We start from the raw sequence: 7,977 nt of genomic DNA, 5'->3' as shown, positions 1-7,977 counted from the left end.
TCAGATAAATCGTTTAGTGTCACTGAAAGAAACAGAATATCATCAATTTACAGAAAATCTTTTTAATGGTCTATTTTAAACATTCTGAATTAGTTTTTCCTCAACAATCCAACAAAGGGTTCATGTGTAGACCTTATCGGACCTGACTTCTCCTTGCCTATAGGGGCTCGAGATCTAGAACACATACACTGGTCCAGCAAAGTCAGTTGTGTTTCCACACCTCACCGTCATCCAGCTGGCCTTCTGAGTGTTTCTCACAGCGGGCTTGCCTGCAATATGCCAAGGACTTACAGTGCTAGCATTCTCAAGGCTACTCCACTGGGCTGCAACTGTGCTCAGAGACAATTGCAGACAGCTGGAGTTGGAAAGACAGAGCTAAAATAAACAACAGGGGATGACAAGGCAACAGAATGAGGGATGAGGAGCAGGAAGAGGAGAAATGACACATTTTCAAGTGTTAGTGGTGACAGTTCCAGACAAGGTCATGACAGACTGAATATAACAGGATGTGACAGAGATAGGAAACAAGCAGGAAGTGGTAACAGAGAAGAGAATAAGACAGGACAGAATCTAACAGACTGTCCAGTAATGAGACAAATTAGAAACATGCAATGAGATAAGACAAGAGATTGATAGATGTCTTTTTAAATAAACATACAAAGACATGCTAAAACAGGAGGAATTTGTCTGACAGGGAAAAACAAAGTGAGTGATATCGCCAATGTCTTGCTGTGTGTCTGAGGTGGCTAGACAAAATTGTCTCAGTAAGGTTTATTGACAGAAAAGAGGTTGTCTAATACAACCACTTTCAAAGTGACATGAATTACCTTGACAACAACAAAAATACTAGAGTAGGCTACTTACTAGAGGGGCTTTCTAATTTGACTAATTATAGTCATGATATCAAGGTAAATATGAACATCCCTTGTGGCATGACGCTGTTGGAGGTGCAGAACCTCATAATTGGTTCTTCTAATGATTAAATTTTAAATTCATGTAGCTATTCAGTGTGTATATATTTCGTACAGTAGACAGTTTAAATGGGTCTATCGAACGTTTTAACGTAACTGTTAAGATTTAAAATGGACCATTTTTCACGATGAATTCAGTGTCACATTCGGTAATTTAAGATTTGCTTCTTGCACACGATGCATTTCGTCAAATTGCCTTCTTCTGCGTACAAGATATTTCCTGAATGCCGTGATTTTCTTCTGAGCAAATGAATTCAATTGGCTTGGTGGTGGATTCAAATGGATTGACTGAGACAGACATGCCAATGCCAAAAATACCTCGGGAATGGGAATACCCATTTGAAACTGGGAGCGCTGTAATTAGTGGAAATATAGTGACATCTAACGTCTAAACTGAGTCAGTCGACGTGCTGGAAAAAAAGACACCCATTTTAAAATGATCAGATTTAAACAGTTTTTTGCTATTTTAATTTTCTTTTTTTAAAAAAAAAAACAAAAAAAAAACATCATTTTCTCCCTGACAACCGACCATAATTACTTTATAATAGGCCATAAAGCAAGCTAGATCAATATTTACAAGCAGTGACCATTTTGCTTGCAGTGATGAGGAAACGTCTGACACATATTTCATTGCACATCGTAGTACAGTAGCGGAACACCAGTCTTTACAACAACAACAACAAAAAAACCTTTTAGTTACACTACTGTAACTGCTCGTAAAACTGCGACTGTACGCGCTTGGTAATGGAACACTATATCACAAAGCCTACAGTGACGACATAATCTGTTTTGCGGAGTTTCAAGATTCAAAAACATGCGATCCCATTCTCCCATGGCAAGTCGACTTCAGATCTGGCCAAACGATAAGCCTACGCTGAAGTACAAATTATAGTAGAGTCTCTGTAGGGCTCTTCCCGACTAAAACTTGCCAAGCTTTCGGCGCGCCACCGCCCAGCAGTGAAGTGAATTAGTGATGATTGGCGCCTTCTCGTCATCGAGATGAATCGACGCAAGGAAGACAAAAATGTATAAAAATGATCAGTTGTAAAATTAGTCGTTCCTTTTCTGTGCTTCTGGTTGTTTGGTGATTGGAGCGTGAAAATATAAGATACATTCGTAACTTAAATGTTGTTGTGTTGTAAATTCTTGAAGTCACTGTAAAGATATTGGTCTGCCATAGTTTGTTGGCGATTTTATTTTGCAGCATATTGGTCAATATATTTTCATACCCCATGATATTTTATAGGGGAAAAGCAATGCTTCAGAGTTTGTTGCAGCATTAGACTAGGGCTAGTTAGGTTAAGTAAAACTGAGAAATTGATATAAGAATGTCACTTTATTTCAATTTTCTTCTCATTTAATGTTGGTTATGTTCATGTGACTGCTGTGTTTTATATTGTTGCCCTGCCGAAGACTCCAGACTCTGAGGGACTCCCCTGCAGCAACAAGCAATTACCGGTGAGTTTTGACACAACACAAGAGCAACATGAAACACATGCCTACATGATGCAACATATACAGCTACCAGCTGAAGGAGTCAGCACTCCTCTCTACTTTTGTAGATCATCTTTGAGACCCCTGAGACCATTGACACTACCAAGCCAGAAGTGCTCAGTCTGGTGAGACTCTCTGTCATTCAAGGAACTGAATAATGCGCATCAGTGTGCCTGAGCCTCGGTGCCAGCACTATGTGTGGACAATAGATTTTCTTTCACACAGACCAAAAGCGTTATCCTCTTATGGGTTGCAATGTGTGCATCTCTGTGCCTGCACAGATCCAGGTGATGGACGGTCACCAGGGGAATCCCCCAGAGTTCAGCCCTGTGGGCGTGACCCCCACAGTCAGCCATAGTGAGCAGCAGGAGGAGGAGGCGGAGCTGTCCAAAGCATGGGAGGAGAGCCTGGACGCGATGGAGGAGGTGCTGTTCGTCTTGCAGCTGGACCTAATGCAGATGCTGGAGCACTTAACTGGCGGCCTGGACAGGAATCTGCGTCTGCGCAGGCAGGCGAGGGACGCGGAGGAGAAGCGGCACCTCCAGGTCGAGAGATGGATGAAGGAGTGGGCTAAGAGGTGTGGGGGGAGGAGGACGGAAGGCAGGAGCTCTGAAGAGGGGCAGGAGAGGTGTGCGTGGATGGTCAGCACAGAGTTTGAAAGAGACACGGAAATCGTGCAGAGGAGCGTGAGCACGGACAGGCAGGAGATCGCTGTGATGGAGGAGGGCAGACGTGAGCTGGCTCGAGTGGAAAAGTCTTTCTGGAGGTTTGCTGAAGACATACAGAACAGAATGGTTCATCTATGGAAGATGGTGAGAACTGAGAAGATGGCCAAACAGCACTCTGTAAGTAAAGCCTTTCAGTGATGGTAGGGTGTTGTAGAGCTGGATGTTTTGTACTATTCCTGCCTAGCCCTTGATTGCCATCATCAGCACAGTGACATTACAGCTGTGCTTGTTTGGTTAAAGGGGAATGTAACTAAAACACTCAAGAGAAGTACTGCAGGCAAGATGTCTTACAAGTTATTTGTGAATGGTGTGAATTCATTACTGCAGAGCTGTAAATGAATTCACTGGAATTATGCTGGTAAACTGAAAATAAAATATTAACAGTTCACTGTCCATACACTTGGTCTTCTATGCTTGTAACATGAACACACAGTATCTTACATCTAAAATGTAGTTCCCTTGTAAATCCCTCTGCTTGCTCAAAATATTATTGTATTATACTATTGCATTATTGTATTGTGTATCATGTTTTAATAATCTAATTAATATATTTTAAGATGCCATAGAGTCGTAATAGGCATATGTCATTCATATGTCAAGATCTGAGCTGTTGAGCTGTTAGCTAATTGTGTTCCTTAGTGTGTTGGTGTTATACCTTACATAATCTCTTCTGATATCAAACATCTCAGTGTTGAATTTGATGTCAGGGACGTATTCAGCTTTTGTTGAGCTCCAAAAATATCTGCCGACACAGAAACTGTACAAGAACCACATCTCCGGTAGCTGCAACGTGTGTCTCCTTGCTCCTGTGCAGATCCAGGCAGTGAAGAGTCCCCAGATCCCTCTCTCTCCCTCTGTGGAAGACCTGGAAAGGATGTTCAGCCTGGTGGGCGTGTCCCCCGCTGTCCCTGCGAGGGAGCAGAGGGAGGAGCAGGCAGCGGAGTGGGCCAGAGCGAAGGAGGACGCCCTGGAGGCGATGCAGGAGGGCCGGCTGGTCCTGCAGCTGGACCTGGTGCAGCTCCTGGAGCGCGTCATGGGCAGCCTGGACAGGAGCGTGCATCTGCGCAGGCAGGCGAGGGAGGCGGAGGAGAGGAGGCACACCCAGGCGGAGAGATGGATGAAGGGGTGGATGGAGGAGGGTGGGGGCAGCAGGGTGGAGGGAGGGAGCCACGAAGAAGAAGAGGAACTTAATGGCGTCAGGATGAAGAGCCTGGAAGCAGGGCAGGAAGCCTACGCCTGTGTGGCCGGGGCAGAGTTTGTGAGGTACGTAGTAGTTCCTGCTTGCAAAGCGTTCTAGAAATGAATAAAGGATAATCACAAAGTACAAGTGCATCAGATACTACAGGGTAGGGCAAATAGAGAAATACTATGAATGAAGAAAACCATCCTTGCTGGTCCACCCACATTTCAGGCTTAAAGAGACTGGTTGACCCAGTTACTCTCCTATGACTGTAGTGAGCATTATGTCAATGCAGAGACCAAATGCTTGCCTGTAACCTGAGCTGTGCTGAAGAAAGGTGAATCAGCCTTCCTGAGATGTCAGGCTCCAGTGTCTGCTAATCGGTTCTACTCACTAGAACAATTAAGGAGGTCCTGTAGATCATTTGGCCAATGTTCCGTGCAGGTGCTTGGGGATCATGCAGAGGAACATGAGGGCAGCCGAGCAGGAGATCACAGAGATGGTGGAGTGGAGGAGTGAGCTGGACAGGGCAGTGGAGTTTTACTGCAGATACAGCAAAGAGATGGACAGGAGAATGGCTCAGCTAGGGAAGGGAACCAGCACGGTGAGGATGTCCAAGCGGTTTTTCTGCATGTTGCACATCTCACTGGTGTATGGGTGGAGGAGAGCTGGAAAATTTTTCTTGTTGTACTCAAAAATTGAGCATTGTTCAAACAGGCTGCTTGGGAAAGTTATGACAATTTTAACTAGTATTAGGCCCACTGTCATGACTGTTGCTAGTAATGGGGCTCCATTTCTTCATTCAGGGGCAGGGAAATTCATGCGCTGCGCAATCTATGCACTGATGTAGTGTATAGAACGCTCTTCTCATAAATCTCCTGTTCTGTGTGTTCCCTCTCCTATAGGGCCCAGGGAGCAGTGCGGGTTTGATTGTGGCTGAATCGCTTATAGCCTCTCATGACAAGCCCTCCGGTTCTGATCTCTCACCAAAGTCCTCTCTGACCAGTATGCTACGCACCCCCTACTGTCAGAATTCCTTTTCCACACTGTTTGGCCCTGCGACTCTCCCCTCCGAGGCCACCCGAAACCCTGCCCATCTGGCTGAGGAAGAACTGAAGGCAGGGCCGCAGGCCGTCCATGGCGGTGCAGCGTCTGATGTGCGGGTAAGTTGGCTGACAGGAAGGAGAGGGGCCTGGCTGTCTCCCGCTGACAGGCACACCAGCTTATCAGATGCACCAGCCACAAGACCTTCCAGGCCCAGGAGCCGGGGAGGTAGAGAGAACAGCATGTGGCCGCCCTCGAGAAATCAGCTAGCCACCTGAATGCTTTGTTTCCGTCCCTGGGCATTACGCAGGACGCAGGAGACAAGACTGATAAGGAACAAGAGACACTGTCAAGGCAAGAGGCATTGGAACCAGGAGGGGGGGAAAAAGGCAGGAAAAGGTGTCTGAGGAGGTGAGCGCATGGGATTAAGGTGGAGAATGGCGAAAGAACAGACGAAAGAAAATAAAGAGAGTAGAAGAGGGAGATGAGATAGGATAGCAGTAATAAGGGAGAAAGTAATGAGTGCAAAGATGGGGAAGAGGACATAATTTGCCTAGGCCTTGTGGATCATGGTGGGAATTTTGTGAATGGAGGATGCTAAATATTTATTTCATGAACGTTTAACAGTGACTGTCCTATGTGTTGTTTTCCACAGGTTCACCCAGTGGTTTTATACACTGCTGAGTGTAAAATGTCTGCCATAGTGCCTGCCACACACTGACCCGAGCTTCAGATTCTACCATGGCAAAACAATATATATTCATGAAATAAACTTTTAAAAATCATCCACACTGTCTATGTGCTTATTGGTGTAATGGTAGATGGACACGTTGTGTGTTTCTGCTGACGTTGATGAAAAAGGATTGAAAAAAACATAAACCATCAATCAAAACCAATTAAACCAATTAAAATCTTGTGTCAGAACCCAGACCACAAGTAGCACAAACCACATGCACTTGTGTGCCATATTTTTTGGAACTGGCTATGGGACTGATATGATCAGCACAAAAACATTATTAAACAAATATAATTTTGTACTCAACGATGTTGAGAAATAACATATGTAAGACAAACTACCAGAGCTAAGGTATGAAAACATTTTTTATTTTCAGGAAGACTAGGATAGATGCTAGGATAAAGACACTCTCTTTTTATCATGAAAAACCAAATGTAATATCCTTCCTACCAAACATACAAATTCACCCCTCTTCTCACTCAGACGTCACCACTTTGCTAAGTGATCATACTTTTGGGTTCAGCCCTGGCTAGGGGAGCTTGTACCTCTCTTCTCACAGGTATATACAGATGAAAACAGATATAGATGAAGGCATGTGTGTTTCAGGCTTGCTGGCTAAGGATCACCTGATGTTGAATGAGCACATGCACGCTACAGGTTCTGTGAAATGATTCATGTTCATTAAATGTGATACCCAACATATTTATATTATCACATCTGCCAATCCCAATAGAGTAGTGAGAATTTTTTGAATATCTTTTTCAAGTAGGACTATGGTATATGTAAGTTACTATATTATAGTGGTGTTTGCTCTTTTCCTTGACCCCGCTTTTTTTCAATCAGAAAATGGCAGAAATAATGTCTAAGTGAATGGTACCTGATGTCTAAATTCTGGCATCATATATGAAGTCGAAAAGTGTTTCTATATCTTCCTTTTATATCATTTGATATTTTCTTTAGTGTAAATGGTTTGATGTGCATATGTACTGTGCTGTATGTTGGATGGTTGTTTACTCTGAAATTTAGAACTTCTGCAGTTTTACCACTAGACGGCGGTATAAGACTCTGATCTACAAAGCCACGGTCAAGCGAAACTTGTTGGGCAGGTCAACGATGTTCCGCATGTACGGAAGACAGTACGAAGATGTATATCATCTTCTCTATTGCATTGCAGATTGTGTGAAAATAAATTTTTCATATGGTATACTTTTACTAATACGTGTTCTGTTGAGTCATGTCAACGTTTATTGGCCACCACAATTATGATACAAAGATGCGGAGATTGCACTGTATATATTTTCTTCACTTTTAAAAGTGTCGTCAGTTGATTGTCTAAGAGGAAACTCTAATTTCATCTGGTGTGAGCTATAGATAAAACCTGGACTTTGCATAAATTTCAACAACAGAAAATGTCAAGAAAGTTAACAAAGATACGTACATATAAATAATAATCCAAAAGTATTTTCCTGTTGCTTTTCATTAAATTGCATGTTATATATTCAATGCACTCCATAATATACCTGCTTCGTAATCCTGAATTTAAAAATCGTGTAATTTAAGGTCCTACAAGACGCGCGCTGAAACAAAAAAACTATGCGGTTTTCCACTACAGAAAATAACCAAACAAGAGGTTTGGTTTGGTTTGGTTTGGTTCAGAAGTGATCGTGTCGTATGAGTACGACACTTTTTCAGTTCCTTGTTGCTGACCCAGGTATGCCTTTGCTGCCAAATACGTCATCACCCCGACCTAGCCGTAAGACTTCCCCTACCACCCTAGTGCCTATATAAACCGCAGCCGACTGTCACTGAGCTGTCAAACCGAAT

Source organism: Megalops cyprinoides, chromosome 7 (genome assembly GCF_013368585.1).
Source record: "Megalops cyprinoides isolate fMegCyp1 chromosome 7, fMegCyp1.pri, whole genome shotgun sequence".
Lineage (NCBI taxonomy): Eukaryota > Metazoa > Chordata > Actinopteri > Elopiformes > Megalopidae > Megalops > Megalops cyprinoides.
Note: the sequence above shows the minus strand (reverse complement) of the source record.